The sequence below is a fragment of the Aquarana catesbeiana genome, linkage group LG03 (genome assembly GCF_042186555.1).
Source record: "Aquarana catesbeiana isolate 2022-GZ linkage group LG03, ASM4218655v1, whole genome shotgun sequence".
Lineage (NCBI taxonomy): Eukaryota > Metazoa > Chordata > Amphibia > Anura > Ranidae > Aquarana > Aquarana catesbeiana.
The window spans coordinates 94,707,625-94,731,515 of NC_133326.1; the positions used below are offsets into that span (position 1 = coordinate 94,707,625).

A 23,891-nucleotide genomic window follows, 5' to 3' on the forward strand; every position below is an offset into this window, starting at 1 on the left:
ACAATACGCCGATAGTCATCCCAATTAAAATATTTAGGGTTGTTAATACACTGTTCAGAACACTGCTGTGGCATACCAATCCCCCTAGGATTAAGTTGGAACAACTGCAATACCCAAAGGAGGGTGGTGGTCTCGCACTCCCCAACCCTTGGATATATTATCTGGCGGCGCAACTACAACATCTAATAGGGGCCATGGCTCCATCCCCTGCAGGCTCGTCGGCCAAACTTTTGCTGACGGGAGCAGGGGTGGAGTCAATACCTGAGGGTCTGGAAGCTCAGAGATTTCAGAAACCTAACAAACAGATGCCCACTTACGCACTTATTCAAAAAGTATGGAACAAGGTCAAACAACTGCAGCACGTCACAGGATACACTGCCTATAGCCCAATTTGGGAAAACAACTCTTACGAGGAACTGGCCAAAATCAATCAGGGTTCTAGATGGCGTCCCCTGGGAGTTACTCACCTAAGACATATATTTCAGAATGGAAGACTGCTGTCTTTCGCAGACTTACAATCTAAATATGCATTACCATCTAATATGTTGTTTTATTACCTACAACTGCAACATGCAATACAGGCGCAGGGTAGGGCAGTGGAGTGGGTACAGTCACCCACCCCTATTTTTCACATATTACAAGAGGCAACAGACACAAAAGGTATAATATCCCAATGCTATCTCATGCTTCTCTCCTCTTTCCTGGAGGGGCATCCCATGAAAGCAGTGGCACAGTGGGAGGAAGACCTGGGTCCCATCACAGGGGAGCAGTGGGAGGAGGCCCTTCAGGCTGTCAACACCTGTGTGCTAAATGTATCACAAAAGGTTTCCCAATTATATATTCTGTTAAGGGTGCATTATACACCATTAAAACTACACAAAATGGGGAGGATGTAAGATCCATTGTGCAACAGGTGCAGGACTGCGTCGGGTGATCTGATCCATCTTCTCTGGCAATGCCCTAAACTTCACAGGTACTGGACAGGGGTTATGACCTTACTTAACAGGGTTTTCCAAACTAATGTTCCCCTTGACCCATTGGGCTGCCTCCTGGGAATACTGGAGGGGGTCATTCCGGAAAATATAACTAGAATGGCTTTTGCCAGAGCTCTATTTCAGGTGAGAAAAACAATACTCCTGCATTGGAAATCTGCCACACCACCGCTGGTCAAAACATGGATTCAACAGATGGGTAACACCCTTGTTATGGAAAAATATATATATCAGCACAGGGGAAACCCAGGGAAATTTGATAAGTTATGGGACGCATGGCTTGACACACCCGGTATAAGCCCAGTAGAACTGGTACAAATGAGACTGCTTAGAGGTACATAGAGATGCCTGGGAACGCGAGTAGAAGAGTTAAAATGTAAACCCTGGAGCAATGACATAGGTGTTAAAGGTATTGGATAGTTAACGGGGGGAAGGGGGGGGGGGAATGACAACAGATATACTGGTCAAAAAGAAATTTATTAAAGCTGTATTCTTTAAGCTCTAAATTGTATACTTAATCATACATTTGTGAACAAGAGGAAAAATGGCTAAATGACTGTATACATGACATATAACTGATTGTACAGAATGTGATAACCTACATATATGGTGATACTGTATATTTCTTGAGCAATAAAAAACTTTGTTGATTTAAAAAAAAAAGACACTACAATGAATTAGCTTTAGAAACTCACAGTGTTATGAAAGTTATCTAAGCTCTGAGGATGTTTTTGTGTGAGATGTTTCCCTCTCATTTCATATTTGGTCCTTTAAACTCAGTAGTGAAGGTCTTTCAATGCCAATCTGGTCCTACACACCTTCAGCCCTTTACTACTCTCTGACTGGGAAAAAAATTGGGCTTGTTTACAGATCAGTATGGCTTGTAATTACTGGGCCATTTATGACTATCCTTAGTATACACAAAACTGATATTTTATTTCTTATAAGTGGCTAAATTGATAATTATTTTCCCACATCTCACTGGAACAGTACTGAACACAGAAGTATTCAGTACTGAGCATGTGCATGTTCATTCACAAGCTCAGTCAGTACACATGCCACTTCTGTTTATGATCTCCTTTAGCTTATGAATGAATATGGAAGAGCTCAGTAATACGCTCTTCCCTGTTTATTCACAAGGAGTCATGTTTACCAACCTTTACACTCACTATGTTGAACACAAAGAGCCTGGCATAAAGCCTGTCTTGATGCGGGTCTTATCATTGATAAGGGATGGGAGAAGCATTTTAACAGCAGGAGAAGGGCACGCAAGGGCTGAGGGGGAGTGTCACTGCAGCAGGAGGGTATACAAAGGGAAAACAGTGGGCACCGGAGGCAGCAAGGGGCAAAGATAGCAAAAAGCACATGGAAGGAAGAATGCACACTTTGGGGCCACAGTAGATGTAATAAGCAGCTTCTAAGCCATTGATCACAGCTATTCTTTAATCAGGAGGGTCTAGTAGATTGGTATAAGTTCATTGTTACTAAAGTAAAGTGAGCTTATAGCAGAAGAGAATGCAGCTAAAGTAAGGGGGCCTGGGCTGCCAAGCTAGGTCTTAACTGGCAAACTAGCTATTTATACCTAATACTTGCTTGCTTCCTATGGCAATCAGCTTTGTAAATCCTGTAAAAGGCTGAAAAATATTTTTAATTTAGCTTTAGTAGTGATATAGAGCACATGCACTGGTCAAAATGACTATGTTGGACAATGAAAAAGCATTGGGGGGGGTCTGTTAAAACAGCTCTCATGCATTGTAATCTACATGCCAAGCATTGTGCTGCAAAATATCCCTAATGCAAACAAATTAGTCTTAACTGCACTGGGTTTTTTTGCATCAGTGCAAGTTAATGGGTACTAAGGCCCCATTCACACTAGCGCGTTTTTTGATGCATTTTGCATTTTGCAGAAATGCACGGGAATTTTTTAACATGGGTTCCTATGGAACATGTTCACATCAATGCTTTTTTGTTTCTCTGCATTTTTGGAAAGGGTCAGGGACTTTTTTTCATGCAAAATGCAGCGTTTTGCATGTAATAGAATTCAATGGACAAGCATCAAAAACGCAAGTGCACCGTTTTTGCAGCGTTTTTGATGCGTTTTTGGTGCGTTTTTGATGCGTTTTTGCCGTTTTTTTTTTTTTTTTTTAATTTTTTTTTTTTTTTTTTATTTTTTTTTAAGACTGTAAAAAAAAACTGTAAAAAAAAAAAAAAAAAAAAAAAACGCAAAACGCAAATCGCGGCAATATCGCGGCAAAATCGCGGCAAAAACGCTGCTCAAAAACGTGGCAAGCATGAAAAAAAAACCTCCAAAAACGCTCAAAAGCAACATGCATAGGTGTGAATCGAGCCTAAAACAAACTATACTCTTCATGATTTCCTGCTTAATTATCCCCTACAATCTGTTTGCTTGGCATTGACAGGAATACAAATATAATATTTACAATGATTTTAGACATTTTTCTGGATATGATGTCTTCATGAAAATAACTACTATAATGATAATTCAAAAAATGTGTATGTGTTCATTTCTAATAAAAGTATTCAGGATTGGTTTTTGGAGTACTTCTCAATCAGAACACAGCACCGCAGCAAGGAAACACCACATTTACTGGACCACATATGTGCCAAATCTTCAGAACACTGTAAAGGAACATCAGTTGCATCTTGTCTGCCAGTTTTATGATTTCATTTCTATTTAATAAAACACAGCAGCTTAAATCCTGTATTTAAACACTGGTTGGAATGAACACTTATTTTCCCAAGCCTTGAACTACATAAGACTAGCTTCATATGGATGAATATTTTGGGTGCTTGTCAACTAGTTCCAAGACCAAGACCAATTAAGCGTGCCTTTTCTTTTGCAATATCTGAGGACATATCTACTTTTTTAAGCATGTTTAAATTCATTTACTGTTGACTACCCCATGTCTTCTGGAAATCTGTGTCCCCCACTGCAATCTGTTGTTTCATTTACCATTCTCTATATCAGCTTTTTTCAACCAGGGTGCCCAGGCACCCTGGGGTGCCTTTCAGGTGTCTTCAGGGGTGCCTTGGCAAAATGTCTAAAAGTTTCCAAAAAAATGTATATAAGCTAGTGGGTAGATGAAGCCTTTTAGTTACACAAAGGCACGGGTTTTTATTGTGCACCATTACAACCTTCTAGCCACCAGGGTCCTAACAACCAATAACATCATCGGTTGATAAGGAGTACATTGGGTCCCTGCACACCTCCTTATTTACCACTCCCCTGCCACTCTCCATTAGCACTGAGTGAGAGAAACTGAGGAAAAATAAACACTGGAATACTAGTCATTACCAGCCTGCAAAGGTGTGTTTGCATCACCTCTACTGTTGGGTGACCTAAGCTTGTGGATGTTGCTGTATTATGTAAAATTATAAATTTTTTACATTTCAGAAATGGCGCCTCAAGGTTGGGCAGAATTTTATAGGGTGCTTTGACTGAAAAAAAGTTGAGAAACACTTCTCTATATCATTAAAGAATGCAGTAGTAAAGTGGAGGCCACCAAAAGGAACCGCAGTTCACAGCAACAGCGGGGGGACCCGGCATCCTACACACTCAGAAGTGTGCTGGATGGTGGAGACTTTTAGCAAAATTAGCTATTCAAGCTGGCAGAGTTCTGCACTTTGGCAGCAGGAAAGATAAATGGTAACACAGCTTCTTTTTAGGTTTTTAAAATAGTGACATAATCACCGTAATAAAAGGTACATTATAGTTTTGAAGTTAGTCCCTATTTACTTTGAATAATATCAAAACCTCCCAGTATTCAAGATTTTTTCTTAACTATTTTCAAAATGTTGTTTTATCTTCACTAAATCTTCTAGTTGAAATCTGCAAAAATGGAAATCCCCCAAAATTTATGATGGTGTGTTAGTCACTAATGTGAAATGTGTCATATGGACCATATGGACCATATGGAGGTATTAGATCAAAGCATGACTCATCACCACGTTTAAAAATTTTCTGATTTGTCATCTCCTTCAGGCCGAAATGTTTGTCCAATTTTTCTGTTAGAAATGTTTATAATTTAGAAATAAATTGTGTTTTACCAAAACCTATGTACAATAGATGCACATTGTCCTATGCAATAGTATATAATATTATTTCTACTATATTTGCATTTAGGAAGCATTTATTGAGCTTACTTTTATCTATATTAATATTTATATTCCACACAATGAATGATGAACCATAATACATGGGTTCCATCATAGGCACAACTTAATATTTTTTGGAATACAGTCACAATCACAATAAAAAAAAAACCTACACTACAAGGCCCCTTTCACACAAGCCACTGGGGGGCAATAAAAACAGGAGGCTAAACCATGGTTTTACAGCACCCTGACTGACCACCTAAAACCCAACATACATTCAGAGGGGTCTGTACACATATACAGTAAAGCATCATGGCTGTGGCAAATTTAATGTGACATATCGAGCTGGCAGGCAACACAGCCTGTCAAATTCACCAATTCAATTCAATGGGGCGCTAGGCAACCATGAGCCAAGTGTGTGAATCAAGGTTATGGGAGTTAGTCACACTGAAAATTGCCATTCAGCAAAGAAAAAAAAATGCAGGCATTTGGCAGAATTGCCTCCTGAACGCATAGAAGTTGCTCTCTGTAAAGCAATCCACTGTGGATCGATTTTCAGAGAATGTTGTGGTGTGAATCTGGCTTTGAAGTATTTCAGTTTTGGATAGAGTGAGGAAGAAATAGAACCACTCTTGCCAGGGGCTAATGTGGGTTGCAATTCCAATGTTCACTGCACTGCATGTTGTCAGAAATATAAAAAAAACGTAAAAAAACAACTGATGTTTATTCCAAATATATTTTCAGCCTCCATTGTCTATAAAGCATCATAAAAGCATAGGCATTAATAACTGTGTAAACCCAATATGTGAGATCATCTAAGTAATTAGCATGTTCATACTTTCAATGAGTTCTATGTGAACTGATGTTTTCAAGCAGCTCTAAAATCCATGAATAATCCATGCTCAAGGCTGGAGCTTGTTTTAGCTTGACATTCTCCAAAAATCACGGAAGACTGCAGAGAAAGTGATGCAGGCTATTGGCTACAGTGCTATATCTACTGCTACCACTTTTAAAAGCCTAATCAACTAGGAGGGAGAAATCGAAAAATCTACATCGTCTTTCTTTATGTTGTATAGCAATTCTAGAACGATGGTGTTTGGATTCTATGATTTATTAATGAAAGGTAAAATATATTGGCTTAAAGTGATATTAAAAGGCATGTTTTTTTTAAATAACAAACTTACCAGCTCTGTGAAGTGGTTTTGAACAGAGCAGCCCCAATCCTCTATTTCTAGGGTCCCCCACCAGGGTCCCCCACCAGCCCTCCTGCTGAGTGCCCCCTGAGTAAGCAGCCTGCAAATGGTGGCACCCAAGCAGGCTCGCTCCCAGGCCGCTGCTCTGGGTGTCCATTCACACACAGGGTGACGGATCGGCCCGGCCCCTCCCTCTCCTCATTGGCTTGCTGGCTGTGATTGACAGTCGCAGGAGCCAATGAGGAGGGAGAGTTCCTGGAGAGCCGAGGCTCTCATGCAGATCACTGAATCGTAATGGGGCTCAGGTAAGTATTAGGGGGGTGCTGTTGAGAAGATTTTGAAGAAAACCTTAGAATGCATGAAGGTAAAAAACCTTCAGCCTTTAGGCTCCTTTCACACATGCAGATCGTTCATTTCATCAGTTTATTCACGTTTTTTCAAAGAAAAAAATGGATGAAGTTTACACCAGTTTTTAATCAACTTTTTGTCTGTTTTTACATCAGGTTTTTAAAAATGCAAAAATGGACCATTTGTCCGTTTACATCCATTTTTCGTATGATGTTTTTTTAACAGAAGAAAAATAGAGCTTTGGTCCGCATGTGTGAAAGGGGCCTTAGAACCACTTTAACTATGTTTTATTTTTTTGTTATTTTTTTTTTTTTTTTTAGATACAACTACTACGGGAGCTCTCTTAGGCCCCTTTCATGCATACGGACCATTTGTCTGTTTTTTATCCATCTGTTGATGGATGAAAAATGGACATCAATGCATCTCTATGAAAAAAAAGGATGATCAATCATGGAACAACGGATGTAATCGGATGATCATCCATTCACACCAGTTTACATCTGCATTTGTCATCACCTGTTTTTGTAAATGGATCAAAACCCTATTTTTGTTCCGTAAAAAAACAGAACGGATGAACAATGGGTGTAAGTGGACAAACAGTCCATTTTTGTATCAGTTTTTTCCAGTGGTAGTGGATGGAAAAAAACTGATGTAAACTTCATCAGTTTTTTCTTTGAAAAAATGTGACTGAACTGATAAAATGAACGGTCTGCATGTGTGAAAAGGGCCTTATTCTTCTATAAATAGGTTCACAGAAAATGTTTTTAGTCCTGTCTTCATTTCTACCTGTGCATAAGCCATGTATGTATGGAGAGGCCCTACACCAAAGCTTACATCATTGGCACTGATGTATTGTGGTTTCAAACTCTATAGAAGACTTACATCATTTTTACTGGCTAGTCTAGGGATTGTTTAGTAGTTCCTAGTCAAATTGATATTACTGAATGCTAATATATATTTTTCTGCAAAAACGAAAGAATGTCTTTCAGTATATGAAATTTAAAGTAGAACTATAGAAAAAAGATGTCATTTTGGATAGAGCAAGGGAGGGTTATAAACCCTATCAGATTTTTTTTCGCCATCTGTGTCCCATTGTGGAGATTTCCCTTCACTTCCTGTCCTATAGCCAAACAGGAAGAGGAAATCCCTGCAAATTAACGGAATTGCTTGGGAACCCCCAGGTCACCACAGTTAGTGTCCCCATTGGAAGATTTCCCCTCTATTACTTTTCTGGGGACAACCCAACATTTGGTGTTTTCATTTACTTTCACTTTCAATGATAATGGTAAACAGGATAAATAGAGAGGATGAATCTCCTTAACGTGGGCACAGACAGCAATAAAAAAATAAGCTAATGACAAGCAAACCTTTTATTAAGGATGATTAGCAGTGAGTAATCTGTCTGCTCTTCTCTGCACTGCAACCTTGTTGGTCTTGCTACACCTCATAGACTAGTAAGGGGCACTTGTACATTTCTCCTTGACTCCCACAATGCAGTACTTGGTACCTGAGCTGCCAATAATCATCCTTAGCACTAGTTTCAGAACACCAGGGTCTCCTGCTTTCATTTCTAGGATTTAACAGGTGAATGACATCACTGGTGCTGAATGTAATAAATTAGTTGAACTAATAGGGTGAGTAACATTTATATAGGTATATTTTGATGGACAGGGTGGATCACTTAATGACAATAATAAATGAGTCCCTTTTGTGTACTACATATTATACTGTATCTCTTTACAGTTTTACTTACGTAAAAACATATACATTCCAAAATGTTAATTTTTATGCACTAATATTGTTTAACTTGGCCAAACGAAAGTCCAGGCCGCACACCATTGTGTTTTTTTTTCAATTTTAATTAACTTTATTAGACCTATTGCTCCTCTTACATAGTTACTTCCGCTTGACATGAATCCACTGACATGTTTCACCCTTAGAGAACAATTATAGAGGGGATCCCAGATTGAGGGAAAATGCATCAGAGGAGGTGTCATTAAAGGGACAAAGCGCACACGGACCTACTCTAGTTTTAGGGAGATCATGGAAATCTGGTGAGTTTTCCTGAGTGGTGGTGGAGCACAGAAGATAGAGCATGCTACACTTTACATGCACAAAGCACTTTTGTTTAGCATGGTATTAAAGAGCATGGTTTTAAACATGAAGGACATTTCCTCTATTTAAAGAGCACGGTCTTCAATATAAAGGACGTAGTATCCAAATCGTAGTATGGATATTCCTTTATGGACACTGTTTATTTTAAAAAGGATGTTTACAATAGTAATATTGCTATACAAAACACTTGGATTATTACTTTTTACTTTTTTACTGTTTTACTTTGCGATTAGTACATAGTAAGATTTACGAACACTGTACATTGTAACAGTTAACCACTTAAAGACTGCCCTACGTACATGTACTGCGGCAGGGCGGCTCTTAAGCGCGAAATCACATACCTGTACATAATCGCTATTGTCAACTCTGGGGCATGCGCGCAGGTGGCAGGCAACTATCGCGGCCGCCAGACCCGCTGATTGGCTACCACTGTGTCTAATTACAGCAGGAGCTGTAATTGGACACTGACTGTTTCTATTGCAATTTTTAATTGACTGTTTCTATTGCATGTACACTATATTCACTATTCTTAGAGGGATCGCACTACACCAATACACCACTAATGTTTGACGTACCTGTTAGTGGATTCTACTGGAAGCAGCTATCTTGACTGTGACATTGGTTACACATTTTAAGTTGAATTATATAACCTTTCTTGATATAATCTTTCTTGATATTTCTTAGATTTTTTTTATTGCATTAAGGCAGAGTTCACTAGAATTTAGTATGCATTTATTATCCATAAAACCTAAAACATTTACTCGCTTCCCCAGTGCACCACTTTCCATAAATGTGTGTAACTATTGTAAGTTCAAATCCAGTGTAGCTTTATGGATTATATGCAGGGAATATTTTCTTGAGTCTGACCTTCAAACACTGTGACAGGAAAGAAAATTCCAATTAATCCTAAAACTGAGTTTTTTAAGCAATATTCCCCATCCAATTAATAAAACATTTGCCCATCGCAGTTAATATCAGAGCTGTCATTTTTTTCTCACACCCCTGTTAATTTTTCCTTCCTGACTAAATGTACAGCACATTTGGAATACAGGGAAACAGCTGTTTTTAAGACAATGCTACCCAGCCCGGCTAAGTATAGAATACTAACAGATCAGACAAGTATGAAGACACAACTTGCTCTTGGCAAACACAGTCAAAATGGAAACACCTGGGGCAATGTACGCAGACAAAAGAAGAGCTGTCACACAAGGCCTGTGTATTTGTAATGAAACTATATAAGTACACAATAATTAAATTGAAGCAGTTAATGTGATACTTATAAAATTATACTGCTAAACAGTTCTGGTAATTATAATAACTGCAAATAGGGGCATTGTACAAAAGGTAAGAAAACTATTGTCAGAAATAAAACTATTGTCAGAAATAAAACAAAAGTAGAAAGCTAATTTTCTAAAAGCATAGAGTTATAGGTACCGCTGCGCTTGGGCCAATTTAGGAAAGCCGTATCTAGGATAGCGTGGAGTTAAAGTGGTAATAAAACCCAAACAAAAAAATGCCATATACTGCAACTTATCAATTCTTACATGTTTGTTTTTTAAGGATTTTTCTTCTTAATATTAACACTAAATCACTTCCTGTCTTAGGGTGTGTCCCCCTCTGGATAGAGGAGCAATGCTTGGGGTTAAATGGTTTGTCTCAACCCTCTGTCTGCTATTTTTGATGGACAGCTTGGTCTGTTAAAGAAAGTTGAAAAAAAAAACAGACTAACTGGTCAGATCACCAGATAAAAAGCTTAAGGCTGGCCATAGATTAATAATGTTTTTGATTGCAAAGCAGGCTGATCCAACACCCCCCCCCCCCCAAAAAAAAAAATAGATTCTCCAATGAACACTAATGAGGTGGGTGCAACACTTCTCCTCTGGCAGAATACAGCTGATTGGCTGCAGCCCACTGACTGAGAATTTTTCTTCAACATTCCCATTCAACAGAAGTTGTTAGATCAACTTCTATTGAGCAGAAACAGCCAATGATGGATCAAAATTGGCAGCTTAAAAAAAAAAAGTATTACAGTCTCCACTCACCAAGGACTGGTAAGCTACAAATAATACATTTTCATTTTGGGTTTAATATCCTTTAAACTAGAAATTAAAATATTACGCTTACCTCCTGCTGTCTTTTCGAAAAAACATTTCAGAGTTCCTTTTAAACACATAAATGTATAACACAGATTTATAAATTCACTCTACATGACCTACACCTAAAAGTCAAAAGTGAAAAAAGATATTACTGTGTATTACATGTCAAGAGGTGACCAAGCTGTCAAAGACAGCGCCCAGTCTCTAGTAATGATCGTGAGCCAGTGGTACCAGCCAATCATAGAGGTCACATAATCAGAAGAAATTAAGATGTATTGCAAAAACAAAGGAGCCATGCAGCATTTCTAAAACAGCAAAGGTCCCCCATATAATGGATTAATGACTTTTCAGAGAGAAGGTCAGTATAGTTCAGTATAGCATACTGTATATATTATCATTATTTTTTTTTTTCGATGGACCCCATAACTGACACAAGATTTAGATTGCAATTAGTTTGAAAATAGGCTACATATGTTCACCAAAGAACATTTCTGTTAAGTAGATGCTGGATTACTTTGATGGAAACTTTTAACTGATGCTTCTTGTTCTACTCACTTCTCCTATCTGACCTCTTAGTTTACACATATTACATGATTGAGCTGACATCTATAAAATTCTTTGAACCATGGGGGTTATTTACTAAAGGAAAATCCACTTTGCACTGCAAGTGCACTTGAAAGTGCACTGAAAGTGCACTTGGAAATAAAGTCGCTGTAGATCCGAGGGGCACATGCAAGGAAAATAAAAAACAGCATTTTAGCTTGCACATGATTGGATGATAAAATCAGCACAGCTTCCACTAATTTCAGATCTACCCCTCAGATTTTGAGCAACTGCACTTCCAAGTGCACTTTCAAGTGTACTTGCAGTGCAAAGTGGATTTGCCTTTCGTAAATAACCCCCCATGTGTCATTCACTGTATAGTAACAAACATTGGTTGTTTTTGTCTTGCTCACAAGTGGCTTGTTTACAAGCTGATTACAGAAAGCCAGTGTATAAAATATGTAAAAGACACACGTGTTTTTTTCCTAATAGGGAAAGAGGCAGTTAATGAATAGTACACAGTTCCATTTGCTGCACAAATGATGTTTCCTTGTAATCAATATATCTCTGTATAAAGAGCCATGATTACAAGGACAGAATTTTCACTAAATTACCTAGAAAGCCTTAATTAACACAAAAATACTCCAAATATCCAAAACATATAGTTATTCCCTGTACACACGGTCGGATTTTCCGATGGAAAAAGTGCGATCGGATTGTGTTGTCGGAAATTCTGATCTTGTGTGGGCTCCATCGGAGTTTTTCCGTCGGAATTTCCGACACACAAAGTTCGAGAGCAGGATATAAAATTTTCCGACAACAAAATCCGATCTGTTACATTCCAATCGTGTGTACACAAATCCGACGTACAAAGTGCCACGCATGCTCAGAATAAATTAAGAGACGAAAGCTATTGGCTACTGCCCCGTTTATAGTCCTGACGTACGTGTTTTACGTCACCGCGTTCAGAACAATCAGATTTTCTGACAACTTTGTGCGACCGTGTATATGCAAGACAAGTTTGGCCCAAAATCCGTCGGAAAAAATCTGATGGATTTTGTTGTCGGAATGTCGGATCGTGTGTACAGGGCATAACTGCTACTAAAATGTGATTTAATGTGTATGTATAAAAAAAGGTTCCAGTTAAAAGTATATAGATTTTGTACCTTACACGATACAGCTGCTCTGTTTTACATTCCTTATAAACAATGGGGTACATTTAATAAAGGCAAATAAACTGTTCACTTTGCAAATACAGTTGCACTCTGTAACAGAATTTGCTCACAGAGTTTAATAAATAAGGGGAAGCTTTAACAAGGGGACCCCCAGATCCTGCCCCCCCTGTGTGAATTGGTAATAGAGTACAAATGTACCCCTACCATTTCACAAAAAAAGTGTCAAAAAGGTTAAAAAAACACAAGAGATGGTTTTTGACACGTCCTTTATTAATTTCTTCTTCTTCCATCTTCTTTCTTCTGGTCTTCCTTCGGTGTTCTTCTTCTTCCTCCATCTTCTTTTTCTCCATCTTCTTCTTCCTCTGCTCTTCTCGTCCCGCATCTTCCTCCGGCTTCTTCACCACTCCGTCCGCACAATCCGCTTCAGTGGGAGTCTTCCGCCGTGTGACGCTTCGGTTCTTCTGACACTTCTTATATAACGGAGGGCGGGGCCACCCGCTGACCCCGCCCTCTGATGCATGGGGACTTCCCTGTGGCTTTCCCCGTGTTGTCAGAGGGGGTGGGTCACCCGGTTACGTAAACGGGTGACGGGCGGAAGACTCCCACTGAGGTAGATCGTGTAGACGGAGCGGAGAAGAAGTCGGAGGAAGATGCGGGAAGAGAAGAGCGGAGGAAGAAGAAGATGGAGAAGAAGAAGATGGAGAAGAAAAAGATGGAGGAAGAAGAAGAACACCGAAGGAAGACCAGAAGAAAAAAGATTGAAGAAGAAGGAATTAATAATAGAATTGTCAAAAACCGTCTTGTGTTTTTTAACCTTTTTGACACTTTTTTTGTGAAATGGTAGGGGTACATTTGTACCCCATTACCAATTCACACAGGGGGGGCAGGATCTGGGGGTCTGGTTCTTCGGTTCTTCTGACACTTTTTATATAATGGAGGGTGGGGCCACCCGGTGACCCCACCCTCCTCTGACAAACGGGGACTTCGCGGGGACTTTCCTGTGGCTTTCCCCATGTTGTCAGAGGGGGGCGGGGTCACCCGTTTACATAACTGGGTGACCCCGCCCCCTCTGACAACACGGGGAAAGCCACAGGGAAGTCCCCGTGCTTTAGAGGAGGGCAGGTGGCCCCGCCCTCCGTTATATAAGAAGTGTCAGAAGAACCGAAGCATCCCAAGACTCCAACTGAGGCGGATCGTGTGGACAGAGCGGAGAAGAAGCCAGAGGAAGATGCGGGACAAGAAGAGCTGAGGAAGAAGAAGATGGAGAAGAATATGGAGGAAGAAGAAGAACACCGAAGGAAGACCAGCAGAAAGAAGATGGAAGAAGAAGAAATTAATAAAGGACTTGTCAAAAACAGTCTTGTGTTTTTTAACCTTTTTGACACTTTTTTTTGTGAAATGGTAGGGGTACATTTGTACCCCATTACCAATTCACACGGGGGCTGGATCTGGGGGTCCCCTTGTTAAAGGGGGCTTCCAGATTCCGATAAGCCCCCCGCCCGCAGAACCCCACAACCACTGGGCAAGGGTTGTGGGGATGAGGCCCTTCTCCCCATCAACATAAGGACAAGGTGCTTTGGGGGGCTACCCCAAAGCACCCTCCCAATGTTGAGGGCTTGTGGCCTGGTACGGTTCAGGAGGGGAGCGCTCTCTCATCCCCCCTCTTTTCCTGTGGCCTGCAGGGTTGCATGCTCGGATAAGGGTCTGGTATGGATTTTTGGGCGGACCCCACGCCATTTTTTTTAAACTTTTGCTCGGGGTTCCTCTAAAAACCCTGATATGGATTTTGAGGGGGACCCCCACGCCATTTTTTTTTAAATTTTGGCATGGGGTTCCCCTTAATATCCATACCACACCTGAAGGGCCTGGTATGGAATTTAGGGGGACCCCCACGCATTTTTAAAAAAAATTTTGGTTCGGGGTTCCCCTGTGGGGAAATTCCATGCCGTTTTTATCAATGAACTTTTATGTGTATTGCCGGACCGACAATTCATTATAGCCAGCGCTAGCACTAGTAGTTTTACATGACTTTTTTACCTTTAGAAATGTCATTTTGCTGTCAGACTGTTCTAAACATGGTAAACATGCACCCCTTTACAGGCATACTATAGACACCCCCCCAGGTATGAAATTTTATTGTTTCACTTTAAGCATTATTAAAATCACTGCTCCCGAAAAAACTGCCATTTTTTAAAACTTTTTTTTGCATTGATACATGTCCCCTGGGGCAGGACCCAGGTCCCCAAACACTTTTTATGACACTACCATGCATATAAGCCTTTAACATTAGCACTTTTGATTTCTTCCATAGACTTTTAAAGGGTGTTCCGCACTTTCGCATTTGCCGCGAACACCTCAAATGGTTCGCTGTTTGCCGAACAGGCGAACAGCTAATGTTCGAGTCGAACTCATGTTCGACCCGAACATAAAGCCCATCCCTACTCACCAGTGATTTATAGCACTGTTTCTGTAGCCAGCTTCCACTCCATTACAAACTTCCTGAAGTGATTACCTCAGAGGACATGCAATGGCTGGGTTAGTGCCATCAACCAATAGTGACAATGTGAAGTTTGGCCGTGCATTTTGCTTAGTAAATAAGGGGATCCACCATCCAATCACGTGCAAGCAAAAATACTGTTATTTATTTTCCTTTCATGTGTTGAAGCTCATTCACTAAATTCCGAAGCAAACACTCCTGCAGAGTGCAACTGCACTTGAAAGGTGCACAGTCTATTTGTCCCTTAGTAAAACAATGTCTACTTTCTTCACTTCAAAAGTCTTTAGATTTTCAAGATATGTTGTGCAGTTGCATTGTTCTGAGACCTTTAACCACTTGCTTACTGGGCACTTAAACCCCCCTCCTGCCCAGACCAATTTTCAGCTTTCAGCGCTGACGCACTTTGAATGACAATTGCGCGGTCATACAACACTGTACCCAAATGAAATTTTTATAATTTTTTTCCCACAAATAGAGCCTTCTTTTGGTGGTATTTAATCACAGCTGGGATTTTTATTTTTTGCTAAACAAACAAAAAAGATGGAAAATTTTGAAAAAAAAAATCATGTTTCATAGTTTGTTATAAAATTTTGCAAACAGGTAATTTTTCTCCTTCATTGATATGCGCTGATAGGCTGCACTGATGGGCACGGATAGGCACAGTTAAGGTGGCACTGATAGGCACAGTTAAGGCAGCACTGATGGGGACAGATGAGGCGGTACTGAAGGCCACTGATGGGCGCTGATGGGTGGCACGGATGGGTGGCACTGATAGGTACCACTGATGGGGGGCACTGATGGGTGGCACTGATGGGCAGTGATGGGTGGCACTGATGGGCACTTATGGGCACTGGTAGGTGACACTGATGGGCACTGATAGATGGCACTGATGTGCAGCACTGTTGTTGTGGCACTGATGTGGGCGCTGATGGGTGGCACTGTGGGCACTGATGGGTGGCACTGTGGGGACTGATGGGTGGCTCTGTGGGCACTGATGGATGGCACTGTAGGCACTGATGGATGGTGCTGGTGGGCATTGGTAGGCGGCACTGCTGCCTATTGCTGTGTCGCTGGCAGGGGGCACAGATGATCGCCGTGAGCGGGACTGATGTCCCGCTCACGGCTGCCAGTGAGAAGAAAAAATGCCGATTACCGGCTCTGTTTACATCACATGATCAGATGTCATTGGCTGACAGCTGATCATGTGGTAAGGGGTCGGGACCGACCCCTTACTCTGATCTGTGATCAGGCGAGGCTCATAGACTCGCTGATCACCGAGCGCGCCGCTTGCGCCCTGCAGGGGGCGCGCAGGCCGCTTGTGCATGGGACGACGTCAATAGACGTCGTCCTGGCAATGTAGGTCTGCGCTGTTGCCGTCATTTGGCAATAGCGCGGATCTGAAGAGGTTAAAGATGTGATTACCACCCTATATTACGATTCAGGTATCCAAAAATCCTTATAATGGCCCTATGCAAAGGGAAGTTACTATTGAAAAACTCCTCTGCTCAACCCACAATGCACATCAACAAGACACACACAGCACATGCAAAGCATATCAGTCTACCCAGTTTGGTCAGCTGCACAGGCATAGCTACACATGCATACATCATACATCAACAGACAATGCTTGTCCTTATGTAACGTAACAGATGGGCTTTTGTTTTTCGTTGAACCAAGTCCAGCCTGTTTGCTGTTCAGCAATCTTGTCATATTAGAGAACCTGACTGATGTTTGAACGCAATGATGAGACGCAAATTTGTAATTTTGTGGCAGTAGCACTACCACCAAAAACAGACCACTGACTCCTGGCTGGCTAATGTTTGTACACAAACCAGTTGAGAATCCTGGATGAGTAACATTACTCAGCATCTCTGGTCAGTTTGTTTACATACAGCAGCTGGCAGGGATCTATCATTTTTGGTGCATGTAGCAGCGCCTGAACATTGCAGGGATGTGAGTTATCGTAAATGGTATAGATCTGCATTGCTGGGTGATTTTGGATTTATATCAGGGGACATTGCTTTTTTTTCTTTGTTTTTCTGATAAAGGAATATTTTCATGGAGTGGGTGTATTTATTTAGTTTTTCATTTTTATTTTAGTAAAATAACATAAAAAGAACAGCAATGGGTAAACAAACTGGCCTGGGATCCTGGGTGACATTACTGACAAATTAGGGTCATGACCATATTGGGTAAATTATGTCACCCAAGATCCACGTCAGGTTTGCTTACAAACAGGGGTTGGTAGAGATCTGTAATTTAGTGGCTGTAATGTTACAGATGTTAAATAACTGTTCCCCAGCTGCTCCTTGTAAACAACTCTGCCCAAAGCTACATTACCAGCCTAATCTCAAAAAACACCCAAACTGTCCTCTTTGCTCCTCCCAACACCTCTTGCTCTCTAGCCTCCTTGTTACCTTCTTTCATGCTCATCTCCAGGATTTCTCCACAATCTCTTCCTTCCTCTGAAACTCCCTACCCCAATCCATATGGATATCTCTTACTCTGTCTGCCTTTAGAAGATCCTTGACAACACATCTCTTTAGGAAGCCTTTTTCACCCCTACCTACAGTGCATCCGGAAAGTATTCACATTGCTTCACTTTTTTGTTATGTTATAGCCTTATTTCAAAACTGATAAAATTCATTATTTTCCTCAAAATTCTACAAACAATACCCCATAATGACAATTTGAAAGAAGTTTGTTTGAAGTCTTTGCAAATTTATTAGAAATAAGAAAAGAAAAAAAAAATCACATGTACATACGTATTCACAGCCTTTGCCATGACATTCAAAACTGAGCTCAGGTGCATCCTGTTTCCATTGATCATCCTTGAGATGTTTCTAAAACTTGATTGGAGTCCACCTAAATTCCTAAATTCAGTTGACTGGACAAGATTTGGAAAGGCACACACCTGTCTATATAAGGTCCCACAGTTAACAGTGCATGTCAGAGCACAAACCGAGCCATGAAGTCCAAGGATTTGTCCGTAGACCTCTGAGACAGGATTGTATCCAGGCACAGATCTGGGGAAGGGTACAGAAAAGTTTCTGCAGCATTGAAGGTCCCAATTAACACAGTGGCCTCCATCATCCATAAATGGAAGAAGTTTGGAACCACCAGGACTCTTCCTAGTGCGGGCCGCCCGGCCGAACTGAGCAATCGGGGGAGAAGGGCCTTAGTAAGGGAGGTGACCAAGAACCTGATGGTCACTCTGACAGAGCTCCAGCAATTCTCTGTGGAGAGAGGAGAACCTTCCAGAAGAACAACCATCTCTGCAGCACTCTACCAATCAGGCCTGTATGATAGAGTGGCAAGACGGAATCCACTCCTCAGTAAAAGGCACAACAGCCCACCTGGAGTTTTCCAAAAGGCACCCGAAGGACTCTCAGACCATGAGAAACAAAATTCCCTGGTCTGCTGAAACAAAGATTGAACTCTTTGGCCTGAATGGCAAGCATCTTATCTGGAGGAAACCATTCCCTGCTCATCACCTGGCCAATACTAACCCTACAGTGAAGCATGGTGGTGGCAGCATCATGCTGTTGGGATGTTTTTCAGTGGCAGGAACTGGGAGATTAGTCAGGATCGAGGGAAAGATGAATGCAGCAATGTACATAGACATCCTTGATGAAAACCTGCTCCAGAGCGCTCTTGACCTCAGACTGAGGCGAAGGTTCATCTTCCAACAGAACAACAACCCTAAGCACACAGCCAAGATAACAAAGGAGTGGCTACAGAACAACTCTGTGAATGTCCTTGAGTGACCCAGCCAGAGCCCAGACTTGAAACCAGTTGAGCATCTCTGGAAAGATCTGAAAATGGCAGTGCACTGATGTTCCCATCCAACCTGATGGAGCTTGAGAGGTCCTGCAAAGAAGAATGGGGGAAACCGCCCAAAAATAGGTGTGCCAAGCTTGTAAAATCATACTCAAAAATACTTGAGGCTGTAATTGGTGCCAGAGGTGCTTCAACAAAGTATTAAGCAAAGGCTGTGAATACTTATGTACATGGGATTTTTTTCCTTTTTTATTTTTAATAAATTTGCAAAGATTTCAAACGTCTTTCACATTATTTTTATGGGGTATTGTTTGCAGAATTTTGAGGAAAAAAAAGAATTGAATCCATTTTGGAAAAAGGCTGTAACATAACAAAATGTGGAAAAAGTGAAGCTCTGTGAATACTTTACCAATACACTGTAACAACTGGAATTTTTTTCCACCAGCTTATCCTTTCACAATTATTAACTTTTGTATCATTTTCCTCTCCCTTTAGACTGTAAGTTTGCAGGAGCAGGGCCTTTCTAAGCCTCTTGTTTTAAATTTTGCTGTAACTGTACTGTCCCCTTTACTTTGTAAAACGTTGTGCAAACTGTTGGCGCTATATAAATCCTGTATAATAATAATAATATTACTTGTAAAGGAGTATATTGTACTGCTCCGTAACTTCACATGAAGGTTTCTAGTTTTCCCAAAGCATGTTATTTAACCTCCCTGGCAGTATTCCCAAGTGTGGCTCGGGGTTACATTTCAATACTATTAGCGGTAACCACGAGCCACACTCGGGATTGCATCTCAGGATCCTGGTGCAGTGTACTTACCTTGTCCCCAGGATCCTGCAATGTCCCCCCGCTGTGTCTGCAGGCTGTGTCCTCCGCCTGATGCCTCTGTGTGCCGGGCTCCGTTCCTTGTGAGCGTTGCGACGCATGGGTGCGGCGCATGGCAGCAAATTCAAAAACACAAAATTCATAACACATACAGTACACTGTAATCTTAAAGATTACATTAATGTATGAAATTATTTCACATCCCTTTTGTCCCTAGTGCTTTGTCCAGTGCCCTGCATGCACTTTTATATTATATATACTGTTCTTTTTGTCTGGAAACTTGAGATTGTCCATAACAACCAAAATTGTCCCTTTACATCAAAAGCGGTTTAAGACCAACTAGAAAACAACGATAGTAAATTGGAACACTTGCAGAATTGAAAGATAGTGAATCATGAGGAAATTAATTTTATTATTATATTATTATTTTTTATAATTATTTAGATTTATTTATTATATTATAATTTATGATTTAGTGTTTCCAACTTTATCATACTCGGAAGTGTACAAAACTCTTGTTTGGACAGATTTAAGTGTTTTATTACTAAGAATTACAGGCCTAAAATATAAAACGCCAAATTTCTATGCAAAACAATGTACAGCTTTGAGACGCAAAAATCTGACATGATCATACCACCAGGGTGGCTACAGATGTTTTGTATTTTAATTGCTGTCCTTCAAGTTTCTCCCCACTGAACAGTAATTTTTAAAACATTTTTTGCATTGGTACATATTTTGCAAATGTGTAGTTGATGATTATAGTATATGAATAATGTGTGGATTAGAAAATGTAATTTCATTGTGAAATAAGCAATAAACCTTACCTACCTACCCTATTGGCAGTGCCCAACTATCCATGCCCTTTTTTTTTTTTTTTTTTTTTTTAACAAAAACTTGCAAATGACCCCTGAAAAATGCCAAAAAATAAAAAACATTTGTTTCCAATAGATTTAAATCGGTTTTGGCGTCAGGGTTGGTATTTATGAACTTCCCACCAAGTTTGTTAAATGTCCAGCAAACTGGACTTTCCCCAATTCGTTCATCACTAAAAATAATTTTGTGAACCTTGTTCTGAAGCTTGGTTTAGTGCATACAGCTGATTAAGAGCTACTTTTTTTTTCTAGTAACTACAGAGATCAACTGAAACCTGCATTAAGCTTTTAGTCAAAGTTATTTATATTAGTTTTCACTTTATAGAGCAAAAAATGAGAAAGTGAGTAAGTGCACAGTCTACAGAATCAAAAACGATTGAACAAGGGGTTGTATAAGGCAAAGATGAATTGAAAGTACAGTTAGATTTGGTGGAACTTGGCAGCGCTCTATCACTCTATTACATGGGCAACACACAGCCAAGAGCTGCTTTTACTAAATCTACGCTATGGATGCCATCCAGGTTTCCCTTACACAACAGATTACAAAATATAGTCATTTAGGGGGTACTACTTACTTACTTTTCATGAGAAGAAAACGATACATTTTCACTTAGATTTTGTTGTGGAAATTAAATGATGTAGTGGGGAAAACGGCTGAGCACATATCCCACAGATGTAACTTGCTTGGCAGGTAGTGCACCTTTTCTTTACAGATGCACCTGGTAAAATCCATATTCAAATGTAGTATTCACAGGATGTTTCAATAACTACATCATGGTTCATAATAAATTTATATTTTATACTACATATTTTAGATTTCTTGGCAATGAAAAAAGTGACAGAACAAATCCCAGAATCATTTTAGGCGAGCTTATTCATTCAATCATTGCTCAATAAAGGTGATCTTGGACCCAAACGCTGTCTTGTGATGGGTTACTAAACTCACTTTAATGTATTTCTAGACCTGTGCTATTGCTTCTTTGTTGCCAATACTTGAAAGGTAGCCTAATGGGGTTTGCACACTTTTACTTTAGTAAGCCTTCAGTACTGTACACAATTACATTTAGTGCTGCAACTGGATCTGCATATATAGTAATACAATGTATAGATGTGACCTCTTTTTATCAGAGTTTTACATTCATAAAGCAAATCTGTATTTTGTCCAGGTTTTCTTTAATATCCTTCCCACCAGCAACATATACTCTCCTTTCCTACTGCCATTCAGCTGCTGGTTTAAAATAATACAGAAACCCTGATGTAGTTTGTTTTTTGTCATGTAATATCATTATCATTGCAGCACATAAACAGGAATCCTCTAATTATAAGCACTTATGTTTGTCCTACTTGGATCTAAAATTTGCTCTTCGGTGTGGTTATTTGCTATGATATTAGAAGAGCACTTTAACTAATTACAGATACTGGAGTACTCTGTATCTACTGGACTGCAAGGGAAACCATAATTAACATAGGTCAAATTATGAGCAAACACTGGATGGTGTTTGTAATGCATAACGCCCTATCATTGGAAAAGCAGGCACATTTAAAATATATCTGTAATGTCTCCCTACCCAAATTTCAGTATGAATGAAGATGCCAAATACAAGCAACAATATACCCTAACACAGCAGTGAAGTGAAAAAATAAAGGCTTATGCCGCGCACACACGATCGGATTTTCCGACGGGAAATGTTGGATGTGAGCTTGTTGGCTGAAAGTCCGACCGTGTGTATGCTCCAACGAACATTTGTTGTCGGACTTTCTAGCTAGCAGGTTCTCAAATTTTCTGCCAACAAAACTTTGTTGTCGGACTTTCCGATCGTGTGTACACAAGTCCGTCGCACAAAAGTTCACGCATGCTCGGAATCAAGTACGAGCTGGAAGCGATCGGTCTTGTAAAACTAGCGTCCCTAATGGAGATATCACATGACTATTGAACTTCCTTTTTCTCGGCTCGCCGTACATCTTGTACGTCACTATGTTCGTAATTGTTGGTCAACATTTGTGTGACTGTGTGTATGCGAGACAAGTTGGAGCCAACAACCTTCGAACAAAATTTCAGGGTTTTGTTGTCAGAATGTCCGATCGTGTGTACGGGGCATTACACTTTCATGGGAAAAAAATTTGCAAATTAAAAAAAATTAGAGCATATACAATTGCGATACAAGTCATGTTGTAATTGAACGTTATTAAAAATTACCTTTCCTTTTCAATCTGTAGCTCTGTAATTTTCTGTAAAATGTAATGCAATATGGCTACCTGGAGGAGTTCTGTACATAGATGGTGTACAGATCGCCCCCCAGGAACGTCGTTTTGTGCTTGTGTGGTTCGCTCACTGATTTCTCCAGAAGTCTACACTAAGATACAAGTCTAATTTTGAGCATCCCCTGCAACAAAAATGTCATTTTTGGTGTGATACTCTCAAAGGCAAATCACGTCATGCACGTCATGCAGACCCTGCAACTGTCCTCATTAGAGACTTGCAGTTGCAGCAGCTGATTGATAACTATAAAACCACTCCCATACATTTACATATACATTTTATTTGTAAATACTAATAAAGGTTATATTGTATACCATTGGCTAAGGTGCGTTGTGGTATGCACCCCCATTCTGTTAAATATTTTGATTGCCAGTAAAGGTATTGTGTTTTTAAACAGCCATTTCTTCAGAATAATAAAAGGTAGGAATCTGCAACAAAGCTTGTTAAAATCCTTGCCATGTACATAGATCACCAAGAGGGGAATGTTTTGTTTTTTTTAACAAAAGTGGAGTTACTCTTTAAACCCTTCTGAAAAGAACGATGGACTTGCTTTAGAGACATTATTTATTTCCTGCATGATGTATAACTTTGTTCTGCTGTTTCTCCAAAATACTGCTCAGCCCCACACATTATTTCTTGTGCAGATCTTTAAGGGTGATGGAGCCACTGGAATAAACACAAGTTAAACCACTCAAACTGAATGGTTCATTGATAGATCCATACAGCAGTATAACACTTGGTCATATTTAAATTTCTGTACCCTCAGTACCTAATGAAACTTCTATAAATGGCTCAGAATAAACTAGTAAAAACAAAAATGTATGAGAAAAAATAGGATTGCAGGTATCTATCACAAGCTATTGCTTGTGACATACCATATCATAAAACAATGTTAAAGTATTCAAAGTCTGCCAAAGTATTCCATATAAGGGTATACAAAGTGCAGTGGCTTACAGAAACTAAGTATCACTTCTTAATATAGCTGTAACGAATAATATAAAATCTTTTTGTTATTTTAATGTACTGCATTGCCATTGGTATGTGTTCTCTTGAACAGGCCAAACACTCTTGATAGAAA

General features: G+C 40.0%; 1 protein-coding gene across 1 annotated transcript in view; it reads right to left on the reverse strand.

The window, feature by feature from the left end:
• THSD4 (thrombospondin type 1 domain containing 4) overlaps window positions 1–23,891 on the reverse strand; it is a 1,111,101-nt gene that overhangs the window by 376,021 nt on the left and 711,189 nt on the right. The window lies entirely within an intron of this gene.